Source organism: Rhinopithecus roxellana, chromosome 9 (assembly GCF_007565055.1).
Source record: "Rhinopithecus roxellana isolate Shanxi Qingling chromosome 9, ASM756505v1, whole genome shotgun sequence".
Classification (NCBI taxonomy): Eukaryota; Metazoa; Chordata; class Mammalia; order Primates; family Cercopithecidae; genus Rhinopithecus; species Rhinopithecus roxellana.
Genome location: NC_044557.1, coordinates 56,868,394 through 56,882,232, shown reverse-complemented (window position 1 = coordinate 56,882,232; position 13,839 = coordinate 56,868,394).

Sequence of the window (13,839 nt, the reverse complement as noted above, 5' to 3'; positions counted from 1 at the left end):
TTTTGGCATATGGACAGAATCATGGGCACTCTGTTTTACCTGATCATCAACAAAGATATTTTCTGTGTATTTGGTTAAACGTATGATGTTTCCCAGCACAAAGAAAAGACAAAATGTTAATTCTTTTTACTGGCAAAATTTTCTTTTTTCTTTATAATGGGGAAAAGAAAAGGTTGAGCAACTATTTACCTTTTCAACGAAGTTTCTGCCTCAAGACTTACGGGAGTATGATTGATCCATCCAATTTCAAGAGTTCAAATTAGCCCATATTGCTTTCCCAGTCATTTCTAATTCCTATCAATTTATTCCCCTGGCTTTTTACTTTTTATTTTATTTTCTATTTCTTGCCTTCTGAGTACATATCTGCTTCATTCACTGTCTAGATACTTTTTTCCAGCTTACAAATATTTTCCATCTGTCCCCAAACTGTCCGCCATCCATCGCTATCTTTCACTCTCAACATCTGCATCCATCTTGGTTTCGATACATTTGCAGTAGCAGGGTGATGGGTAAGAGAATGGGCTTTAGATTTAGACTAGGTTTGAATCCCATCCCTACCAATTAGTTGTTTTACTTGGATCAGGTCTCCTAACCTCCCTGGTCCTCAGCTGCTTCGTCTGTAAAATAAGGTTAATTCCCAGTTCACAGTTTTATGGTCGTGGTTGAATGACAAAATGTCTGTAAGATGTAACCCAGTCTTTGGCACATAGTGAATGCTATTTGATGATGTTCTTCTTCCTTCTTCTCATCTTTTTCGCTACCCATAAGTTTTTTCTCCAGAAAACCTAAATTGCTACAGTCTTCCCATTTCTTCTACTACCTCTTTGACCAGGAAGGGGAACCTGAAAATGGTGGTGGTGTTCTTTGATGATATTTCTTTAAAAAGAAATAAGCTGCGTGTAAGCTAAAGCTCATTTTTGAGCTGCTGTTTTAAATACTACCTGTAACCACCATAAACTTTTTCCATCTGTATCTTGCCTACTGAAGACACTATTTTCTACTTGTGAGTTTTAAAGTTAAAACAGTAAATATTGTTGTAAACAAATTTACAGTCAGTTCCACTGCTTAGATCAGTCAGTACTGTAATTAAAGGGGTCAACAGAAATACCTCCTATATATACATGTATGTGTATATATATGTGTGTGTATACTCACACACATACATTCATACAGTTTATTAAGATCATATGGGCATGTGTGACATTCAGAATTCTACACGCTCCATTAGCACAGAATGCCATTAACTTGAAAAATCCATTCTCATAAGTATCACAATTTTGGTGCCATAAAATACCATAGGATACATTGTGAGTTATGCCATAGCTGCCATGCTTCAAAGTGCATATGGAATTTGAGAGGCAAAAATGCGTAGGTAAGAGAAACAGTAAATTAACTGTTAAATTCTTCTTTCAAATAGCATAATAGAGGAGGTAGAGCATTTGACTGCAAATAGCATGAATGAAGCAGATACATGTTCAATTAAGTATTATTTTCTAGGAATCCAAACACCCATTTTCCCTCTTTATGTTCTAATTCGTGTTTCTAAAAATTTTCATGAATTATTGCAGTATTTGCAATAGTTGCACGTGGTGGCTCAGAAATATTTTACAGTATTAAACTATTTATATTACTCATAAATTTCTGTACATGCAGTTCTGTAAAGTGTGACATTTATATTCCATACTAAATGGATGCTAAACTAGAATTACAAAGATTTTATTCTTAGAAAAATATTTAATGAGATATAATTACATTTTTAAAAGATGTAAAATTCTATTTTAAATAATTTTAATTAAAAATTCATATAAATTATAATTTGTACTTTTTTAAATGTTAGTGATTTTGGATTGTTTATAATAAAAATGTTATTTTAAATATATATTAAAATACTTCTTATGCTTTGACTACCTTATTTTAAGTAGCTTTTTAATGGACACATAATAATTATACATACGGGTACAATGTGATGTTTCAATACATAGATATATTAAGTAATGATCAAGTCATAGTAATTAGCATATACATCACCTCAATCATTTCTGTGTAGTGAGATCATTCAAAATCCTCTCTTTTAGTTGTTTTAAAGTATACAATACATTATTGTTAACTATAGTCATCTTACTGTGCAAGAAAATACCAAAATTTATTCCTCTTATCTAATGGTAACTTTGTACCATTGACCAGTCTCTCCTCATTCTCCATCCCTCCTACTCTCCCCAGTCTCTGATAACCACTGTTATACTCTCTACAAGATCAACTTTTATAGATTCCTCATCTGTGTGTGATTATGTGGTATTTGCCTTTCTATGTCTGGCTAATTGTACTTACATAATGCCCTTTAGTTTCATCCATGTTGTTACGAAGGACAGGATTCTATTTTTTTCTGTCTGAATAGTATACCTTTGTATACGTATACTACATTTCAACCTAAGTGTCCAACACTTTTAGCTATAGTGAATAGTGATACAATAAACATGAGAGTACAGATATCTCTTTGATATACTGATTTTGTTTTCCTTTGGATATAAACCCAGCAGTGGTATTGCTGGATCATACTGTAGTTCTATTTTTAATTTTTAGAGGAACCTCCATAATGTTTTCTATAATAGCTGTACTGGTTTACATTCTCAATACTATCTGTAACGGTTCCTTTTTCTCCACATCCTTGCCAATATTTTTATCTGTTGTCTTTTTTTTTGAGATAGAGTCTCACTCTGTCACCCAGGTTGGAGTGCAGTGGCTTGATCTCGGCCCACTGCAACCTCTGCCTTCTGGGTTCAAGTGATTCTCCTGCCTCAGCTTCCCAAATAGCTGGGATTACAGGCACCTACCATTACACCTGGCTAATTTTTGTATTTTTGTAGTGATGGGGTTTCACCATGTTGGCCAGGCTGGTCTCAGACTCCTGACGTCAGGTGATCTGTCCACCTCGGCCTCCCAAAGTGCCGCAATTCCAGGCATGAGCCACCGTGCCCAGGCTCTTTTGTCTTTTTGATAACAACCACTCTAACTGGAGTAAGATAATATTTCATTATTGTTTTAACTTGTATTTTCTTGTTGATTAGCAATGTTGAACATTTTTTCATGTACCTGTTGTCCATTTGTACATCTTCTTTTGAGAAATATCCATTAAAATTCTTTGACATTTTAAAATTAGATTATATGTTGTTTTGTTATTGAGTTGAGTTCCTTATATTTTCTGGATAGTAACCCTTCGCTGTTTGCAGGGGGTTAATATGTGCAGTTTACAAATAATTTCTTCTGTTATCCATATTGTCTCTTCACTTGCTTGATTACTCCCTTTTCTGTCTAGAAGCTTTTTAGTCTGACGTAATCTTATTTGTCTATTTTTGCTTTTGTTGCCTGTGCTTTTGCCAAAAAAAAAAAAAAAAAAAAAAAAAAAAAAATCCTTTCCCAGTCCAATGTCATGAATCATTTCCTCTGTGTTTTCCTAGTAGTTTCATGGTTCCATGTATTACATTTAAGTCTTTAATCCATTTGAAGTTGGTTTTGTATGTGGTTAGAAAGGGGTCTAGGTTTATTATTTTTCCATGTAGATGTATAATTTTTCCAGCAGCACAATGAAGAGAACATCCTGTCACCAATGTGTGCTCTTGACATCTCCATGGAAAATCAGTTGGGTGTCAATGAATACATTTATTTCTGAGCTCTTTAATCTTTTCCACTGGTCTATGCATCTGATTTTATGCCAGTACTGTGCTGTTTCTGTAGTTTTGAGGTATATTTTGAAGTCAGGTTGTATAATGCTTCTACTTTTGCTCTTTTTGAAGATTGCTTTGGATTCTTAAGGTAATTTGTAGTTCCAGGATTATTACTGATTTTTCTGTTCCCGTGAAGAATATCACAGGATATTGATATTCTTTTCATAGAGACTGCATTGAATATGTAGATCACTTTGAGTAGTATGGAAGTTTTAATGACATTAATTCCTCCCATTGAAGACTATTGGATACCATTTATTTATTCAAGTCCTCTTCAATATTTTTCAACAATTCTTAAAAATTTAATTTGATTTAAGTTCCAGGATACATGTATAGTATGTGCAGGTTTATTACACAGGTAAACTTGTGCCATAGTGGTTTGGTGCACCTATCAACCCACCACCTAGGTATTAGCCCAGCATGCATTAGCTATTTATCCTGATGCTCTCGCTCCTCCTGTTCCCACAACAGGCTCTAGAGCATGTAGTTCCCCTTCCCATGTCCAGGTGTTCTCACTGTTCAGCTCCCACTTATAAGGGAGAACATGCAGTATTTGGTTTCTGTTCCCGTTAGTTTGCTGAGGATGTTCGCTTCCAGCTCCTTCCGTATTCCTTCAAAGGACCTGGTCTTGTTTCTTTTTATGGCCGCATGGTATTCCATGGTGTATATGTACCACACTTTCTTTATCCAGTTTATCATTGATGGGCATTTGGATTAGACTATCTTGCTGAAATAAGACAGGCAGACAAGATTAGCTTCCTCTGACTTATTTAGACAGGGATTACATTGTTTGTCTTATTTTAGCAAGACAGCCTTCAAACCCTGAAATTTTTTCCTCTGCTTTCTCTATTCAGCTATTGATACTTGTCGTTGCATTGTGAAGTTCTTGTGCTGCGTTTTTCAGCTCCATCAGGTCATTTATGTTCTTCTTCAACTGGTTATTCTGGTTAACAGCTGCTGTAAAGTTTTATCATGGTTCTTAGCTTTTTTGCATTGGGTTAGAACATGCTCCTTTAGCTCAGCAAAGTTTGTTATTACCCACCTTCTGAAGCCTACCTCTGCATTTCATCCATCTCAGTCTCAGCCCAGTTCTGTGCTCTTGCTGGAAAGGTATTGCGATAATTTGGAGGAGACGAGTCACTGTGGCTGTTTGAGTTTTCAGTGTTTTCTCGTTGAGTCCTTCTCATCTTCGTTAGTTGATCTAGCTTCGATCTTTGAGGCTGCTAACCTTTGGATGAGGTTTTTGTGGGGATGTTTTCGTCGATTCTGTTGTTGTTGCTTTCTGTTTGTTTTTCTTTTAACAGTCTGGCTCCTCTTCCATAGGGTCTGTAGGCCTATGTGCTTCTATAGGGCTGCTGCAGTTTGCTGGGGGTTCACTCCAGACCCTATTAGTCTGCGTCCCTCCTGTACCTGGAGGTGTCACCAGTGGAGGCTGCAGAACAGCAGAAATGGCTGCCTGATCTTCCTCTGGGATCTCTGTACCAGAGGGGCACCAACCTGATGACAGTGGGAAATATCCTATATAAGGTGTTTGGTGACCCCTCTTCGGGGGTCTCACCCAGTCAGGAGGCACGGGATCAGGCACCCACTTAATGAAGCACTCTGGCTGTCCCTTGGCAGTGGGGGTGCACTGCTCTGGGGGAATCCCACACGTCGGAACTGCCCAGGTTCCTCAGAGCCAGCAGGGGGAAGACTAAGTCTGTTTATCCACGGAGATCCTGGCCACCCCCGCCACTAGAGGCTTAGTCCCAGGGAGATCAGAATTTTGTCCATAAACCCTTGGCTAGAGTTGCTGAAATTCCTGCAGGGAGGCCCCACCCAGTGAAGAGGGAGGAGTCCAAGTCCTGCCTAAAGAGGCAGTCTGGCCACGATGTGGATGTGCCACAGCCGCTGTGCTGGGCTGCAGGGAATTCCTCCTGTGTCCAATCCATCCAGTCTCCCCAGCACTGACAGGGGAAAAAGGGCAGACTGGAGCTGCAGCGATGGCTGCTGCCCCTCCCCGCCGGGAGCTTGTTGTCTTAGACAGCAGGTAGCCGCAGTGATGGTGGCTGCTCCTCACCCTGGGAAGTCAATAGTCTTAGGCAGTCTTAGTCGTCAATGGGAATCCGCACAGTTCTGTACTTGGGACCCAAGGCCCTGGTGGCGTGGGCTCACGAGGGGGATCTCCTGATCCGTGCGTTGCACAGATTTGTGGGAAAAGAGTGGTTTCCTGGGCAGGGTAGCATGATCACTCACTGCCTCCCTTGGCTTTGGGGCGGGAGCTCCCCTTTCCCAGGTGGGCTGTCACACTACTCAGCTTTTCCTCATTCTCTGTGAGTCGTGCCAACCGTCTAGTCAGTCCTAGTGAGATAACTTGGATACTCAGTTCCTGAATCAGGATTCACTTGCTGTTTTCCTTCTTCTAGGTGGGAGCCTCTGACCACAGCTGTTTCTAGTCAGCGTCCCTCCTGTACCTGGAGGTGTCACCAGTGGAGGCTGCAGAACAGCAGAAATGGCTGCCTGATCCTTCCTCTGGGATCTCTGTACCAGAGGGGCACCAACCTGATGACAGTGGGAAATATCCTATATAAGGTGTTTGGTGACCCCTCTTCGGGGGTCTCACCCAGTCAGGAGGCACGGGATCAGGCACCCACTTAATGAAGCACTCTGGCTGTCCCTTGGCAGTGGGGGTGGACCTCCCCACAGGTGGTCCTCATCAACGTTTTATAGTTTTCGGTGTAGATACCTTTCACAAATTTAAATTTAACCACAGGGTTAAATTTATTCCAAGTATCTTATTATTTTTGTAGCTATTGTAAATAGGATTGTTTTGCTTATTTTTTAGATAGTTCACCATTAGCAAACAAAAATGCTACTGGTTTTTGTATATTGATTTTGTATCTTGAAAATTTGCTAAATTCATTTATTAGATCTAACAGTCTTTTGGTGGGGTCTTTAGGGTGTTTTACCTACAAGATCATGTCATCTGCAGACAGGGTCAATTTGAATTCTTCCTTTCCAATTTGGAGGACTTTTATTTCATTCTCATGCCTGATTTCTCTGGGTAGGGCTTCTAGCACAATGTTGAATGGAAGTGGTGAAAAACCACTTCTATTAAGTAGAAGTAGAGAAAAAGCACTTCTATTGGAAGTAGAGAAAAAGCACTTCTATTAATAGAAGTAGAGAAAAACCTTTTAATTTCCCCCATTCTCTATATTATGCCTTTATTATGCTGAGGTACTCACCTTCTATACCTAATTTGTTGAGAGATTTTATCATGAAGAGATGTTGAGTTTTTTTAAATGCTTCATCTATGTCTATTGAAATAATTATATGGTTTTTGTCCTTCTTATTGTTAATCTATCACACGTTGATTTGTGTGTATTGAACCATGCTTGCACCCTTATGATGAACCCCACTGATGTGGTTTGTCTCTGTGTCCCTACCCATCTCTTATATTTAATTGTAATCCCCAGGGTTGGGAGAGGGACCTAGTGGGAGGTGATTAGATCATGGGGGTGGATTTGTCCTTTGCTGTTCTCATAATAGTGGGTGAGTTATCATGAGCTCTGGTTGTTTGAAAGTGTGTAGCACTTATGTCTTCACTGTTTCTTTTTCCTGCCACCTGCAAGAAAATGTGCTTGCTTCCCCTTCACCTTCTGCCATGATTGTAAGTTTCCTGAGGCCTCTCTAGCTGTGTCTCCTGTACTGCCTGTGGAAATGTGGATCAATTAAACCTTTTTTCTTCATAAATTACCCAGTCTCAGGTAGTTCTTTATAGCAGTGTGAAAAAGAACTAATCCAGAAAATTGTTATCGGAGAATTCAGGCATTGCTATAAAGATATCTGAAAATGTGGAAGTGACTTTGGAACTGGGTAATGGGCAGAGATTGGAACAGTTTGAAGGGATCAGAAGAAGACAGGAAAATGGGAAAAGTTTGGAACTTCCTAGAAACTTGTTGAATGGTTGTGGTCAAAATGCTGATAGTGTTATGGACAGTGAAGTTCAGGCTGAGGTGGTCTCAGATGGAAATGAGGAACTTTTTGGGAACTGGAGTAAAGGTCACTTGTGCTATGCTTTAGCAATGAGGCTGGTGGCATTGTGCCCTGGCTCTAGGGATCTGTGGAACTTCGAACTTGAGAGAAATGATTTAGGGTATCTGAAGTAAGAAATTTCTAAGCAGCAAAGCATTCAAGATGTGGCCTGGCTACTTCTAAAAGCCTAGCTAATTTACATGACCTGAAACAAGAACTTATATTGAAAAGGGAAGAAGAGCATACAAGTTTGGAAAATTTGTGGCTCAACCATGGGGTAGAAAAGAAAAACCCACTTTTGGGGGAGGAATTCAAGGCTGCAGAAATTTTCGTAAGTAAAGAAGAACCCAATGTTAATAGCCAAGACAATGGGGAAGATACCTCCAGGGCATTTCACAGACCTTTGCATCAGCCTCTTCCATCTCAGGCCTGGAGGCCTAGGAGGGAAAAATTGTTTCGTGGGCCAAGCCCAAGGCTGTGCTGCTGTGTGCAGCCTTGGGACCTGGCTCCTTGTGTCCAAGCCATGGCTAAAAGGGACCAAGGTACAGCGCAGACCATGACTTTGAGATTGTAAGTCCCAAGCTTTGGCAGTTTCCATGTGGTGTTTGGACCATGGGTATGCAGAAGGCAAGAGCTGAGGTGTGGGAACCTCTGCCTAGATTTCAGAGGATGTGTGGAAATGCCTGGATGTCTGGGAAGAAGTCTGCTGCAGGGGTAGAGCCTTCATGAATAACCTCTACTAGGGCAGTGCAGAGTAGAAATGTAGGAGCCCCTACACTGAGTCCCCACTGGGGCTTGCCTAGTGGAGCTGTGAGAAGAAGGCTACCTCCTTCAGACCACAGAATGGTAAATCCACAAACAGCTTGCACTGTGTACCTGGGAAAGCCACAGGCACTCAATGCCAGCCTGTGAAAGTAGCTGTGGGGGCTGCACCCTGCAGAACCACAGGAAGAAAACTACCCAAGTCCTTGGGATCACACCCCTTGCATCAGCATGCCCTGGATATGAGACATATCATATAGTTAGAGGAGATTATTTTGAAGCTTTAAGATTTAATGACTTCCCTGCTGAGTTTTGAACTTGCATGGGGCTTTTAGCTCTCTTTTTTTGGTCAATTTCTTCCTTTTGGAATGGGAGCATTGACCTAATGCCTGTACCCTCATTGTATCCTGGAGGTAATTAACTTGTTTTTGATTTTACAGGCTCATAGGTGGAAGAGTCTTGCCTTGTCTCAGATGAGATTTTTGGGCTTGGACTTTTATGTTAATGTTGGAATGAGTTAAAACTTTGGGGGACTGTTGGAAAGGCCTGATTGTGTTTTGAAATATGAGAAGAATATGAGAATTGGGATGGACCAGGGAGAGAAACGACATGGTTTGGCTCTTTGTCCCCATCCAAATCTCATGTTGAATTGTAATTGTCAATGATGGGGGAGGGAAATAGTGGGAGTGGGAGGTGATTGGATCCTGGAGGCTGATTTCTCTCTTGCTGGTCTCATGATTGTGAGTGAGCTGTCATGAGATCTGCTTGTTTGAATGTGTGTAGCACTTCTGCCTTTGCTCTCTCTCTCTCTCTCTTCTGCCAGCTGTGAGAAAACACGCTTGCTTCCCCTTTGCTTTCCATCATTGATTGTAAGCTACCTGAGCACTGTGCCCACCCAGCTATGTCTCCTGTACAGCCTGTGGAACCATGAGTTAATAAAAGAGTCCAGTCTCAGGTAGTTCTTTATAGCAGTGTGAAAACAGATGGATACACCCACATAATCATAGTAAATAGTCGTTTTAAGGTTCTAAGAAATACAGTTTGCTAATATTTTGTTGAGGATTTTTGCATCTTTGTTAATTAGGGATATTGACCTGTAGTTTCCCTTTCTGTGTGTCCTTGTCTGGATTTGGTTTTAGGGTAATGCTGGCCTTGTAGAATGAGTTTGGAAGTATTCTCTTCTTTTCAGTTAATGAGTTTTTGTTTGTTTGTTTGTTTTGTTTTGAGATGGAGTTCTGCTCTTATCACCAGACTGTACAATCTTGGGTCACTGCAACCTCTGCCTTCTGTGTTCAAGTGATCTGGCCTCAGTCTCACAAGTAGCTGGGATTACAGGCTCCCCCCACCATACCTGGCTAGTGTTTTTATTTTTAGTAGAGATGGGGTTTCACCATGTTGGCCAGGCTGGTCTTGAAATCCTAACCTCAGGTGATCCCGCAAACTGGGTCTCCCAAACTGCTGGGATTACAGGTCTGAGCCACTACACCTAGCCAAATTCTTTTTTATGAGACCCTTTTTTTTTTTTTTTTACTAATTTAATTTCCTCGTTCATTATTGATCTGTTCAGATTTTCTACTTTTTCATAATTCTATCTTAGTAGATGTATGTGTCCAACACTTTTGTTCATTTATTGTGAGGTTATCTATTTTGTTGGTGTATAATTGTTCATAATAGACTCTTATGATTCTTCATATTTCTGTGATATCAGTTGCAATGTTGTTTAGTTTTAATCTCTGATTTTGAGTCTTCTTTCTTTTTTGATAGTCTAGCTAAAAGCTTGTCAGTTTTATTGCTTCAAAAAACTCATTCTTTGTTTCACTGATTTTTAAATTGTTTTTGTAGTCTTTATTTCTGCTCTGATATTTAATATTTCCATTTTTATTCGTTTAGTTTATGGGGTTTAGTTTTTACTTATTTTTCTAATTTCTTGAGATACAATGCTTTTTTTTTAAGATGTTTCTTTTTTATGCAAGTATTTATTGCTAGAAATTTTCTTCATATAACTGCTTTTGCTGTATTCTGTGGGGTTTGGTATGCTGTATTGCAATTTCCATTTGTCTGAAAAAAAGTTTTAATTTTATTTTTAATTTCTTCTTTGTCTCCTTGGTTATTCAGGAACATGCTGCTTAATTTCCATGTATTTGTAAAGTTTCTGAAATTCCTACTTTTATTCTAGTTTTATAACATTACAGCCAGAAAAGATAATCAATATGAGCTCTATCTTCTGACATTTGTTGACTTGTTTTGTGCCCTAACATATAATCTGTCCTGGAGAATGGCCCATGAGTAGTTGAGAAGAATGTGTTTTCTGTAGCTATGGACAAAATGTTCTGTAAATGTGTTAGGTGCATTTGATTAAGGCTACACTTTAAATTCAATGATTCTTTACTGATTTTCTGTCTGGATGACCTGTCCACTTTTGAAAGTGGGATATTGAAGTCTCCTACTATTCTTCTATTACAGTCTATATCTCCCTTTAGATATAATAATATTTATGTATTTGGGAGTTCTGATGTTGGGCTCATATACATTCATAACTGTTATATCATTTTGCTGAATTAATCCGTTTATCATTATACAAAGACCTTCATTGTCTCCTTTTATAATTTTTGACTTAAAGTCTATTTTATCCGGTATAAATTTAGCTACTTTCTTTCACTTTTGGTTTCCATTTGCATCGAATATCTTTTTCAACAGCTTCACTTTCAGTCTATATGTGTGCTTATGGATGAAGTGAGTCTTTTGTAGGCAGTATATACTTGAGTATTGTTTTGTTTTTACCATATAGTAGCCTCTCTATATCTTTTTCTTTTTCTTTTTCTTTTTTTTTTTTTTTTTTTTTTTTTGAGATGGAGTCTCGCTCTGTCGCCCAGGTTAGAGTGCAGTGGCACAATCTCAGCTCACTGCAAGCTTTGCCTCCCAGATTCACGCCATTCTCCTGCCTCAGCTTCTCCAGTAGCTGGGACTACAGGTGCCTGCCACCACGTCTGACTAATTTTTTGTATTTTTAGTAGAGACTTGGTTTCACCATGTTAGCCAGGATGGTCTCGATCTCCTGACCTCATGATCCACCCACCTCAGCCTCCCAAAGTGCTGGGATTACAGGTGTGAGCTACTGCACCCAGCCTCTATATCTTTTAATTGTAGAATTTAATTCATTTACATTCAAGGTTATTATTGATAGGTAAAGACTTACTTTTGCCATTGTGTTGTTTCTGATTGTTTTGTAGCTCTTTTGTTCCTTTCTGCCTTTTATTTTTCCTTTGTGGTTTGGTGGTTTTTCTGTAGGGCTATGTTTTGAATTAATTCTCTTTATCATTTGCATATGTGCCGTAATTTTTTTTGTGGTTACCATGAGGCAAACATGAAGACTCTTATAGTTACCATAGTCTATATTAAACTGATAACAACTTAACTTTGAATATAAACACTCTAAACTTTTACCTTTTTCCCACAATTTATATTATAGTTGCCTTAACTTATATATTTTTATATTGTGTGTTCTTAACAACTTATTTGAGATATTTATATGGTTTGGTTGTGTTCCCAACCCCCACCCAAATCTCGTCTTGAATTGTAGCTCCCATAATCCCCATGAGTCATGGGAGGGACCTGGTGGGAGGTGATTGAATCCTGGGGACAGGTTTTTCCTAGGCTGTTCTCATGATAGTGATTTAGTCTCATAAGAACTGATGGTTTTACAAAGGGCAGTTCACTCTCTTGCTGGCCACCATGTAAGACGTGCCTTTGCTCCTTCTTCACCTTCTGCCATGATTGTGAGGCCTCCCCAGTCATGAAGAGCTGTGAGTCCGTTAAAGCTCTTTTTCTTTATAAATTACCCAGTCTCAGGTATTTCTTCATAGCAGTATGAAAATGGACTAATACAGATATAGTTATTTTTGACGATTTTGGCTTTTAACTTTCATACTAGAAATTTGAATGCTATCCTATGAAAATATTTTTGAATATATATTAAGATAATTTTATGCTTTAACTACCTGTTTTATATTTTGATGTAAATTGTGATACTTTGAATACAAATATATTTTTAAAAATTGTTTAATAGTGTATAGATTATTGAGAATGAGTAAATATGGAGACCATGATGGAAATTGAAAGTATATGTAGAGCTCAGAAAAAATAAAATAAAGAAAATCTTCAATGAGGGGATTTGAGTAAGTTTTTAAGAACTCAAATAATGAAAGTAGGAAGGGTTTTTGTCAAGTATAACTCACTTCAAATTCACATATGTAGAATAATACATTTTTAATTTGATGGAGACTTAGTTACTGTTCAAACCAATGGAAAAGGAGAAAAAATTATTCTCATCAAATACAACTTGAATTGATCAAACAATCTCTGTAAACCATTAGTCTTTATTAAAAGAACAACAAAATGTTGGTCAACAATGAAAATAATAAATTATTTATATTATTTTAACACTCAGAAGCAACAATTCCAGTTCTGGCCTGTGCATCAGAAGATGAGGAAAGTTAAACTAATGAAGTCCACAAATTGAGTCAGGAAAATGATTTTTTGGAGATTCACTGTTTTCTTGGTTGATGACACTGGAACATGGCCATCAAGACCTTCTGACTTCATACACCATTTCTAATAAAATGCGATCTGGTTTAAACTAGTAGTCAGAATGTTCCATTTGATAATTATTTACCAAATTTCTGTAAAATGGATTAAAAACTTAGAGTAATTAATATATCTGTTCAGAGACTAAGTGTTTTTTAACTTTGCCATAAGTTTCAAATTGAACAGTCAAGTTTGTCCTTAGCTAATAGATTGAAACAGTTGGATTTTCAATAAAAACATTAAAAATCAAAAAATTCAACAACTAATATGTCATTTGCACACAAAAACACAAGCCACTACTAGAACTATACCATAGGTTTAATAAACAGCAATAGCTAGTATTCAACAAGGGCAAATAAACACTTTATTAAATGTTACCAAAATCTTTGTAAATATTAGCCTGGAACAACCTAAAGTTGGAGACAATGTCTGGTTTGTTCTTCACTGTATACTCTGCACCTCAGATATCTGGAACATAGTAAGCACTAAGTAAATATTCATTTATGTTTGGACAAACCATGCTCTTTCGTGCCCCTACAACTTAGAATCTGAGAGTCCTACAAGTCCATCTCCTTCTATCAGAGAAATATTTCCTTTCTTATCTGAGAGGTTTTCTAATGGTCTTCAACGACATTTTTGTAAATCATTTCCAAACCTCTGAAGTGTTTTTTCTCTGTTGCTCCCAGAGTCCCCTGGTCTTTACATATTAAAAATGTTAGGCTCCCCTGGAAATGTTGACTTACTTGTCTGACTTTGC